The following is an 11,471-nucleotide window of genomic DNA, read 5'->3' on the forward strand; positions in this document are numbered from 1 at the left end:
CTACTTAACTGGCTACTATGTAGGTGTTACCTTCTTTCAATTTTGTATTTGATACAATTTCAAATCTTGCCCATTATAAGAACATGGCAAGATTTCTCCAGTGGGATATGCTAACTTGAAAGAGTTGTTCTCATTCACTTGCATAATTTGAAATGGCCCTTTCCATAAAGATTGAAACTTGGAGTGTATCCCTCTTAGTTCATGTCTCTTATCCAACAGCAAGACCAAATCACCTTCCATAAATTTCCAGGGCCTTGCTCTTTTATCAAACAACTTCTTGACTTTTCCTTGGTGTTCAATGATTATGTCAACCATTTCTTCCCTTTCTTCATGTAGCTTGGTGAGATACAAGAATATCTTTTCTAATCCATCTTTGAAAACATCCTCTTCAATCATAGTCTTCAACTTACATGTAACAAGTTCTAGAGGTAATGACAAGTTAGCTTCTACTCGATAAACTAATTCAAAGGTGAAATACCAATGACTCTTTTAGGTGTGGTTCTATCAGCTCGTAAAGCATCATGTATCTTCTTGTGCCAACTTTTTTGATTATTTGATACCAATTTCTTCAAAATATTAATTAGAATCTTATTCCTAGATTCATCCTACCCATTTCCTTGAGGAAAATAATCAGAGGAATGACCAACTTGAATACCATTATTATAGCAAAACTTAACAATTTTAGAGGAAGAAAAGTAAGATGCATTATCCATTATCAATTTCATAGGAACTCCAAACCTAACCAATATATGTTCTTTGACAAACTCACACACTACCTCTGATGAAGTCTTCTTCATTAGCTTGGCTTCAACCCATTTACTGAAATAATCTATGGTAGTTAATATATAAGAATTTCCTTGACTAGAAGGAGGATTAATTGGGCCTATAAAAGCCAAACCCCATTGATGAAAAGGAGCTTCAATCACCACTATCCTAAGAAGCAGGGCAGCTAGCTAAGGTTTATCAGTAAACATCCTGCATTTCTCACAATTAGCAACCCACTTATATGCATCCTTAAACATACCGGGCCAATAACAACATTTTCTCAAAATTTTGAATGCAGTGACAGAAGAAGAGAAGTGTCCTCCACATGCCTCATCATGAAAAGATGTTAACAACTTCACCTGTTGCTCCTTATTAACACATGTTAAAAATGCACCATCAATAGCTCTCTTATACAAGACATCATCATGAATTATATGCTTTAAGGCCTTCATTTTTAGGTCCTCTGCTTAGTAGTCAATCCATCAGGGTAGTCACCATATGTAAGAAAGTATGTAACATTTGAAAACTAGGGATCCTGAAGAAGTACCATAAGAACCTTTGGAATATCTTCTTCTTCAACTTGCTAAACTTCTACCAAAGCTTTACAGAGTGCATTTCCTCTCACAAGATTGGTTGTCTTGATCTCTATGTCATACTCTTGGACCTTGGCTATCCAAACTCCTCTATTATTGCAACCAACCTCTTGCTATGTCAAATTACTTTTCACTATAGGATTTGACACATGTATCACTAAATGAGAATGTAAAATACAAAACCTAAAATTCTTAAGAGATCTCACCACTACATATGCATGTTTCTCCATTTGTGAGTATCTCAATTCTTGATTCTTCAATGGTATACTCATGAAAGTAATTAGGGCTTGTATTCCTTCTTCGTTTTCTTGCATCAATATGGTTGACATAGTATGCTCTGATGCATAACAATATATGATAAATTCTTTAGTGTAATTTGGATGAACAAGAACAAAGACCTTAGCAATGGAACCTTTGATGTCTTCAAAATCATCCTTTCCAATATTACTCCATTTGGAAGTCTTATTACCCTTCATCATATCTACTATACCTTTAACTATTTTTGAGAAATCAAGCACAAACCTCCTTAAGAAGTTTACCTAGCCATTTAAGAAAGATTTTACTCCATTTTTGCTCAATGACAGACTTAATTGCTAAATGACTTTAACCCTATCTAGATCAATCTTCACTCCTTCTTGGGAGACAATGTGACCAAGCAGTTTACCTTTTGTCACACAAAATACTGATTTCTTGGGATTCAGTGAGACACCATGATATTTTCTTTTCTTGGAAATGACTGTCAAATCATAAAGGTATATGATAATGATTCTATCCTTCAAATCACCAAAAGCTAAAATCATTTTATGCTAAAATGTTTCACCTGCATTAATTAAGCCAAAAGACATCCTATTATATGCAAAAGTACCCCATGGTGTGGAAAATGTAGTTTTGAATTGATCTACTTCATCTACTTGAATTTGATTATATCCTAAAAAATCTATCCAACATAGACATCATCTCTGACCCTGTAACAGTCTACAATAGATGATCCATATTGGGAAGTGCAAAGTTATTTTTGAGAGAAGCTTGATTTAAATTTCTAAAATCCACACAAATCCTTATCTCTCCATTTTTCTTCCTCACTGGCACAATGTTAGCAACCTGAGTCGAATGATGAATATGATATATAATCCTAGCTTGCAACATTTTTCAATCTCCTTGAAGATTGCTCCTTCAACTATAGGGTTATAATTCCTTTGTTTCTATTTGAATGGCATTGCTTCTAGTCTAAGAGGAAATTCATGTTTGAATTTCCCATCCATGAATTTTTTTAGATCTTCATAGTTCCAAGCAAATACATCTTAAAATTTAATGAGTAATTTCCTAATCTCTATCCTCTCTTTTTGTGTGCAACACTTTCCTATGTTTATCATTTTTGGACTGATTTCTATCCCTATATTAATTCTATCATACTCACTATAGGCTTTTCCTTTCTTATCTCTTTGTGATGTCCCCATCTTTTTAGCATCACAATGGAGTTCTTGGCCTTTACATTCTCCGAAGGCTAAGTGGAGAAATAAGGAGAAATTGATTAAATTAATTTCTTATAAAGTCATTAAATAAATTAAAGTAAAAAGGTGACTTTATATTTAATTAATTTAATTTTCTAGAAGCACAATTAATAATTGTATTGCAAGGGAGAAGCTTCTAGAGAGTGCATTTTCTAGAAATACAACTAGTTATGGCATTGGAAAGGGGGGAGCTTCTAGAGAATGCAATTAAATAATATTTTATTTCCTTCTAGAAGGGTGAAGGAAAATAATACATAGAGGTGAGAGCTTCATTTTTTTATCATCCGATTATTGTGAATTTTATTTAATATAAACTTGGGAGGAGAAACTAACTTTTCTAATTTCAGTCAGCCATTAGAGAACGTCAACTCTTCAGTGTTGTAGCCATTTGAGGTGGTGAAATATCTATTAAATTTGGCATTTGAGAGAGCTTCATTTTGTAGTTCTAATTGTGCTTAATTTGGAGAGTACCTTTTGGCTGCTATAGTACGCATGCACGATGCCGTGCTATAGTATTTATGTTTGATTCATTTCCATTCTTGGGCATCACTATTATCAGGTTCCTCTTGCAACTATCAGTAGTTAGCATTGTAATTTTTAAGCATATGATTTTGCTATCATAATTTAGAATCAGATTTTGGCATTACTATAGTCATTATTGTAAGGCCATGAGAATGAATTCAATAAAGGAGATACATGTTGCATACCATTTTTTTGATGAAATGTCCATCTAATAACATATATGATCAACATAATAGTTGCATGTCAATTATTTGTAAAAATGATGGTTGTAGGTATGCATTTCATATCTAGTTTCCATGTATATGCATTGAAAATACCAAAGAACTGCACTTGCATATTAGTTCATTGTAAGAGGCATTGTAATATAATTGCAAATATTCTAAATTTCTTAGCATTGAGAGGCAACATATAAGTGTTTGAAAATATTCCTTGAGCTAAAATCGGCCAGTTTGGGCAAGGGATATTACACTCTTTCTCTCTTAATTTATGCATCATACCTATCAAAAACCTTTTCCAAAAAAATTAGATGAAGTGAAATCTTACTACCTTTCAATTGAATCATATCAGGCTTTGCTTTTCTTTTGTCATCTGTCACTGGATTACCACTTGAATTAGTGCTTCCTTCAAAATACAAGCCTACAAAAGGTTTAGTCCCTTCAATGAATTTTTGTATGTGTTTGTCATCCTCAAACACCTACCAAGAATCCTCATTATCAGGAACATTAGGCCTGAATAGAACTTCCACTTTATAAATTTGATCTTTAAAGTCAAGATGTGGTAAGAGCAATGATGTAGAGACTACCAAAGAATTAGCTCTTGAATTGAACTCTCATGGTACTGATATAATTGAGAAACCTTCCAAACTCTCAATTTCATCCCACACCTTATTATGATAGTTCTTCAATCTTGAGTTCTTTACTACATATTGGTTTTTTACTTGCCTCACCACCAATTATGCATCTCCTTGAGCTCTGAGTATTTTGACCCCTTTTCATTTTGCTGCAATTATACCAAGGAGAAGGGCTTCATACTTTGTAGTATTGTTAGTATTCTTAAAATCTAACTTGTATGCCAAACGAGTCATTTCTCCACTAGGTGATGTTAACACTACTCTTGCACCTAAACCAACATTAGCACAACTGCCATCAAATTTTAGAGTCCACAACTATTCACCATCAACCTGCTCCGATTTTTTTGAATGTTAGGTGTATCAAAAAATAACATATAATTACTGAACTGCATTTCTTGATATAATATTTGAGACCTAGGATCATGTGATTTTAGGACAATGAATTTTCCTTTTCTTTTGGTTCTAGTTTCTCCTTCTTGTTCCCAATTGGAATAATAGCATAAGACCAGTCTAGTTTTATCTCTCCCCTCATGTCTTTACAAAAACTTCTAATTATTATCATGCAACCTAGGTTTTACCCTGTTAGGGTTTTGATCTCCTTTTATAAGGATTGATCTCTTTGTAATTAATTAATTCAGTTTTGAAAATAACAATTTCTCTTTTTTGTCATCAAGAATGTCTCATATGTGGATCTATGAATTTCAGCCTCCATAGCTTTTTCTTCTCTCTCTCTCTATGACAAGTTTTTGCATGTAGGTGATTCTTAGAAGTTGTGGGGTTGATCTTTCATCAACTTCAACAAATAATGGTTCCCACTTTTTGGCCAACTTTGACACTAAAACACATATTTTTAAAAATAACTTCACTCTTAGATAAGAGGATTTCTAATGAGTGATTCATAAGGCACAACACTCATTGGATTTAGGTGATGCTCATAGAGGTGAAGCACCGAGACTTCCTAGAAGGTCACCCATCCCATTACTACTCCATCTTGAGCACACTTAACTATGTAAATGAAACACTTAGCATTCATTGGATATAGGTGATGCACATAGAGGTGAGGCACTAGGATTTCCTAGGAGGTTACCCATCGCATTACTATTCCATCTTGAGATGAACATGTTAGTTGACACCATGCTGCTCTTCACCCTATTTCCTACCTTGCAAACAACTGCATAGAATTGTATAATGCTCAATTAAGATTCCTCATAACTATTGTGAACTAACGTAAATGCTGGTAACTGACCATGGAGACTATTTTAACAATTATAGCAGCATTGCATGAAATATATATGGAGCCTTACATAATCGATTCTCCTGATTTTCAGAAAAACTAAATTGCATTGAAAAAATTCTGAGTTGCTTAAACTTCTTATTTTTCCAAACTTAATTTCTTAGTGTGTGATGTTTAATAATGGATTATCCCTACTGCATGTTCCATCTTGCATGAAAAGTCTTCAAGGATCATAACTGATATAAATTGACATATAAAACGGTGCATGAATTCTCAACTAAAACGGTGGATGGAGAAATTATTATTTCCATCATTACTAATAGATTCTGTAGACTGACAATCTTCAGCGCCTTATATCTACATCTAGTAGCAGAAATGTAATTGAAAATATCAATATAGTTGGTGTAGAAATAAATAGTTTTTATTTAAAAAAAAAAATGGCAGACCCAACTTCTCGGGAATAGAATTTCTTAACGTGTCTTTCGGATCCACAAATGTCTACCTCCTTGTATCTGCCTGTGGTGGCCGCCACCCGGACCGAGCTATTAATATTGTCAAGGTGGCATGAATTGTCAACTAAAATGGTCGATGGAGAAATTATTATTTACATCATTACTAATAGATTCTGTAGACTGACAATCTTCAGCTCCTTATATCTACATGTGGTAGCAGAAATGTAATTGAAAATATCAATATAGTTGGTGTAGAAATAAATAGTTTTTATGCAGACCCAACTTCTCGGGAATAGAATTTCTTAACGTGTCTTTCGGATCCACAAATGTCTACCTCGTATCTGCCTGTGGTGACCGCCACCCAGACCGAGCTATTAATATTGTCAAGGTGGTCAGTACTGAAATAAATTTCAATACCTCTGAGAAAGTACAGAAATATAAAACACCACACTCCAAACACTGTAATTGGAACGCTGGAAATACCAGACTGAACCATTGAATTTATAAGTAAATCGATGTGAATTCTAGATTATAGCATTTATGATGGGTAAGCGAGAAAAACCGCTGGCTGATGCTGGACAATTGCATGTGAAAAATATGCAATTGGAACTGCTAAAGTATTTAATTTATTTCAATACCCTCTCGTAATCAACTGTATACGTTTTGGTGCTGAAATAACTTTCAATAAGTGTTAGTGTATCCTCTCCCAACGCACTAATCAATTTGAGACTTAATGTTTGAAAAATATAGTAAACCCAGCGTCTCAAAAGAAATGCCGTGAAATAGGGTGTATATATGTCAGAACCCGTTTCTTCTCATCCTAATAAATCGACATTATTGTTGCCATGTATCTTTTATAAAATTCAAATTAATCTTGACTGTAACTAATTAAATTTTAATATTTTTTAAATTTATTTTTTAAAAAGTGTGGGGAATATGTTAGTTAGGGATGCGTTTCTTCATCTCCGCCCTATTCTGCTTTGCTTGGCATGGGAGGCATTTCGCTGCTATCATTTTCATTCTTAAGAAATTCTATTTAGCGACAAATAAGATTTAGTGCTTTCAGGTCTTAGTTATAATGCCAGTTCCTGGAGATGGGGCATCTTCTTTTTCTTCTTATATTCTTCTGGTTCAGCACTTGATTGAGAAGTGTTTGCTATTTAACTTGGATCAGAAGGAATGTGCTGAGGCGCTTTCTAAGCATGCCAATATAGAACCCACCATAACTGTCACTGTTAGGAAGAAAGGAGGTAGTTAAAAAGAATTGGGAGCCTCTTGGAAAGAAAATACATGAAGATCTGGAAGGGCACAGGTAGCAAGAGGATGGGAAGAGTAAAGTGGGTGAAGTAAAGACAACTAGCGGATTGTCCAAGTATCTATCAATTGGAAAACGAGCTTGGAAACATCGAACTACCAGATTTCCCTTTTTACAATCATTGAACCCCATGTTCTCATTTAAGAGCTTGAATAATAGGAATAGTATTTGTCCCATAATGGTAACTTGTGTATTGCTTGTATGCTCTGCCTTCTATAGCTGTGCTCAAACCAATAGTTTATGGTGTAAAATTTACTTGACTCCACTAAAATCTCTTCTTAAACTGCAACTTATTTCAAACTTTGGAATTTCCTTGTGCGGATTGTTGTTTGCTATTGTCTTTTATCGTGGCTCTCTTAAATCTAGTCCACAATATGCAATCGCTGGAGCATATCACTGTAGGTCTGTCTTGTAAACAAGAACGTTGCTCACATAACCCTTACACTTCTTGCTGATACAATTATTGTTAAAATCGTCCTGCCTTTACCTATACAAAAATGGATATGCTGTTGTTAATGTCATGTTGCTGAACTTGATAACTTTTAATGCCGAACATTTTTACATTGACCTTCAGGTAATGCTGAACCCTTAACACATTGCTTCCTCAAACAAACACAGGTTAAGAAAACCTCGGTCGCTATTCTAAGTTGAAGGAACATTGATGTTGGAATTTAATTTGAGACTCTAGAGTTGAATCAGTGATGTTGATTTGGTATCCGAACCCTAATGATGAACCATGTTTTTCTTTTTATGTCTGTGTCTCAAGCAAAACTGTTAGAGTCTTCTTGACAGATAGATAGCTTAAATTATGTGTTTGACATACCGAAACTTCATCTTACTCCATTTCTTTTATTGTTATACATTACATCTATAATGCTGAAGCAAAGACCCAGAACAACAAATACATCTTCTCTTGAACTTTTGAATCAGAGCCTTATTGCAAGAAGACTTCCTAAAACTTGATGGAATTATATTGTTTTCTCTTATAGTTTGTGTAGAAAGGCTAGGTTCTAAGGATTAAATAAGTTGCTTCACTGGTAGTTAATAAACTAAAACTTAGTTATGTTAGATCACATGCAAAGGCATTAGTTCATTTCTAAGTGATTGATTACTTCTAATATCTAGTTTTGAAATGTAAACATTTACTGGAAGACTCTGCTATGTCGAATATATTTATTGATTGATTGGAGCTAATGTATAACTTAATGATGTATTATTAGATGTGGTGTAAAAAGCTCCTTATAGTTGTTGTTTAAAAAAAATAAAGAGAAATTGATGCTACTGAATGGAAGTATCAACTTTATGTTTAACATTGAATGGTAGTATTTGAATCATGTACATTGAAGTATGTATGATGTGTAGGTCTACATGATTGGATAAAAGTCATGTTTACACACTCATTTATGGATTAATTACCTTCAACCTTTGATTATAGTGTTTAATCTTCATGATGGTTGAATTGTCAACTAGGGTTCCATGTGTAATTTCTGCACTCCATACTCTAACATGAGGTGAAAATACCTATTAGGATTGAGACATAACATATTATGTTTTATTATGATTTGCATTTCATTGCTAAATTATGAGGTTTCTTTTGGTTCTTACATAAAAAAAAAGACATATCAAACTATATGAATAAATAAAGGAAGTATTATGAGGTTGACATGTTGGACAATTAAGAAGATAATTGCATTCTTTAATATGTGTAGCATGCATATGAGGATCATGATGCATTAAGGAGAGTCTTGGCATAATGGTTCTATATGAATGGAATAGAATCAAACTTTACAAGGTGTGATAGGCTGATAAGGACATAAAGTGTTTTCGTGATGGTCTAAATGGCATGTTGAGGATGCCACATTATGAATTGTTTATGATATTGATTTTACATGTTTCACATGCACATACGATGGTTATGATGTGAATTGATAATAAGGAAATTATTTTAAGTTGGATACTAACCAAATTTTGTGGTTGTTGTGAATGTTTGTGTAGTATATAAATTTTAGAGTATGACTTTTGATAATACACAATTTCATTACTCTCTTGGTTTTATCGAGTTAGGCTTCCTCATTGCTGGGCTGGGTATCTTTCATGTCAGGAAAGATTCTGGGGAAGCTTAAAAGCTTCATGGTAGGGTGGAAAAGCACTCCTATAGTATTTTTGCCCTTGTGTTCTTAGACAGGTTATGGAGCTCTTTTCAACCTGGTCGTCATGGTTATACCACCTGGTATCTGGTATCTGGTATTGGGTAATATGGTAACAAACTTAAAAGTTTCTTTTAATTTGAGCATATAAGTATATGTATCAATTAATTAAAGTTAATGATAGTTAATCAACTCATGTTGACTAGTCAATATTCAAAAGACTTTGACTCTCATTGAATTTTTTGCCTTTTTCGAGAATTGCTGATGTGGCATTGGTTTTGTAGGGGCAGTTCTTACAATATAGTAGGATAATTTCATCTCTTTTTGCAATCTGTAAACATGGCGATGCTATAACATTTATAGATTTAATAACATATAATATAATTTTTTATAAAATTGAATAATATAATCGTGAACAAATAGATAATTATTGAACTTTCTGATTTAAACATCACACATTAATATTAGTTGTAGACTAATTTTTTTTATCATATATAATTTAGATTAAAAATTTGCCCCTCTTCTACATGTTTGATCAGGTTATTCTAGAATGTTTGGGCATTTTCCATGGTGACAACCTCATTTTCTCCAAGAAGATGACCATTTGCTTTCAATAACTAAACATAGTATGTTCCCAAATCCTTCAACTTTCTTAAACTAGCTTATATATATATATATATATATATATATATATATATATATATATATATATATATAAATAAGCTAGTAGCACTCATAATGCAAAATGAAAGACACTACTTTTAAAATTATAATTTGTTATAGTTAATGCGTTATGAAATTTTTTAATTAATAAATATTTAATATTATTATACATTTTATATATTCAATTAAAAAATATGTAGAGAAAAATAATAATAGTAATTTAAAAAGATATTTTAAAATCATATAGATAATTATTTAATGTTATAGAAATTGAAGAAATGTTATACATTCTATTGCTAAACAATTCAAGCACATTGAAGAAACATTAAATTTTTTATACAAAATCATTCAAAGAAATGTTGATATAATCCATCGCAAAGCTTAATAGTGTAATAGTTAATAGTTATTCTAAAATTGGGTATAATAAAAAAATACTATTGTTCAAAATGTTGACAATGCATTGACAAATAATATGTAGAATATTTTTACTTTTTCAACCATGGATGGACTGGTAATAACTCTACATTTCCAGAAAGAACTTTTTGTACTTTAATTGATAGAGTAGACTTTACGTGAAATAATGTAGGTATGCCATAATTTGCATGCAACAACCTAAAAGATGGAATGACTTGGTATATTGTGAATGTGAGTGTGTAACCAAAAGTAAGAGTAGCTATCAACCATTCTTTGAGTGGACCCTTGTGATAGTTAATTTTGGATTCTCCTTTACGAAATTTCATAAACTTTAAACTGAGCTCATCAGAGAGAGAGAGAGTGCTTCCTGACATTTATTGTTAGGGTAACAATAATTTTAAAAAAGCATCCTGCAAGATAAAAATCATGAATCTCATGGTCCAAAGCATCTGGCCATCCACAAAAGTCTACAACCTCGATCTGAAGGTGATGAAATTTGACATCTAAGTTCATCTTCACTTTTGTACCATAATGGAAGTTGAAGTACAAAGCATAGTTATAAAATTTTAATTTGTTGTTCCTTGGTCCATTGTTTATAATTCGACTAGTCATTCTATCCCTTATCCAATACCGAACACTCAACTCCTCTATATGAAGGATGACATTTTGTGGAAGCCTACGATGAAAGTCTCACAACCACCAGTAAACCCATTCTAAATGTAATTTGTCTGACATCTTCGTAAGCTGCATGGAAATTATGAAAATAAATTATATCATTAAAACATGATAAAGAATATGACTTTTCAAAAAGGAAAGAAATGTTGCATCAAGAATAGTAACCATAATCATTAAACTAAAGTATGTTACATGAAAGAAACATAAAATATATTTGATCAAATTGATATCTTAACACACATTTTTAAAATGTTAGTATATTTTGTCTTGAAAAAAATTATTTCACATAAATTGATACAAACTTATAAGGGCATAAGAAAATAAGTGGTC

The sequence above is a fragment of the Cupressus sempervirens genome, chromosome 11 (assembly GCF_028749045.1).
Source record: "Cupressus sempervirens isolate cs-2001-9-10 chromosome 11, ASM2874904v1, whole genome shotgun sequence".
Taxonomy (NCBI): domain Eukaryota; kingdom Viridiplantae; phylum Streptophyta; class Pinopsida; order Cupressales; family Cupressaceae; genus Cupressus; species Cupressus sempervirens.